The sequence below is a fragment of the Atta cephalotes genome (genome assembly GCF_000143395.1).
Source record: "Atta cephalotes unplaced genomic scaffold scaffold00029, whole genome shotgun sequence".
In the NCBI taxonomy this organism is placed as follows: domain Eukaryota; kingdom Metazoa; phylum Arthropoda; class Insecta; order Hymenoptera; family Formicidae; genus Atta; species Atta cephalotes.
The window spans coordinates 691,224-692,474 of record NW_012130093.1 but is presented as its reverse complement, the minus strand read 5'-3'; the positions used below and the strand labels follow the sequence as shown (position 1 = coordinate 692,474).

The following is a 1,251-nucleotide window of genomic DNA, read 5'->3' as shown; positions in this document are numbered from 1 at the left end:
AAATAAAAAAATGTGTATGAGATGTTGTGTATCCACTCAATTTTTTTTTATTTGAAAGAATATTTTATGGCATTAAGTATGGAATATAATGTCGCACAAATGTCCACCGCGGCTTCGCTTGGTGACACGTATTCGAGCGGTCCGAATTTTCGATGACTTTTTCGCATAAATCTGGCTGAATTTGCTGGATGGCGTTTATTATGTTGACTTTGAGAGCATCAATTGTTTATTCGTATAGATCTGCGATTTAAGATAGCCCCAAAGGAAGAAGTCTAAAGGCATTAAATCGCACGATCTCAGTGACCAGTTCACGTCGCCGCCGCGCGAGATAACCCCTCAAATCGCTCGTGTAGAATGTCCATCGTGGCATGCGGTGTGTGGCACGTAGCGCCATCCTGTTGGAACCACATGTTATCGGTATCTATATCCATTTTAGGCCACAAGAAATTGCTTATCATCGATCTGTAGCGCTCGCCGTTGACGATTATGGCAACGCCCGCTTCGTTTTGTAAGAAGTACGGACCGATGATTCCGCCAGATCAAAATTCGCACCAAACAGTAACTTTCTCGGGATGCATTTGGAGCTGGGATCTCGCGTGGATTGGTATCGTCCCAAATTCGACAATTTTGCTTGTTCACATATCCATTCATCCAAAAATGGGCCTCATCGCTAAAGATGATTTGTTTGGCGAAATTTGAGTTAACTTCCATCTCCAGAACCCAATCAGCGAACACACGACGTTGTCTATGGTCCTTTACCTTAAGTTCCTGGGTCAGTTGAATTTTATAGGGGTGCAGATCCAAGTCCCGACGCAAAATTCGCCAAGTTGAAGTCGCAGAAAGGTCAAGTTCTTGTGAATTCGATGAGAAATTGATCGCCTCGGGTTTTTCCGTACACTCTCACGCACAGCAGCGATGTTTTCAGCAGATCTTGTGTTTCGGCGACGTATTGTTGTTGGCTGATTATTTATCGAACCTGTTGACTCGAATTTGGCCAACAAACGTCGAATAGTCGACGGGAGGACGGTTGTGGCAAGGATAAAAATCACGTAATGTTTCTCGAACGGAGCACTGATTTTGATAATAAAATTTTATGATTTGCACGTTGCTCAACACTATGACCTTCCATGGTAATTTGCCATACACTATTAAACAATTCACAACAAATTTGACAGATGTCACTTTAACAAGATGGCTACTATGATCTAACAAATTTCGAGCTTCCCTATTGAAAGACTCTCTCTCTCTCTC

At 42.6% G+C, this 1,251-nt stretch overlaps 1 protein-coding gene across 1 annotated transcript in view; it reads left to right on the top strand.

The window, feature by feature from the left end:
• The window catches only part of LOC105620803, a 144,560-nt gene that overhangs the window by 23,088 nt on the left and 120,221 nt on the right, over positions 1-1,251 (top strand). The window lies entirely within an intron of this gene.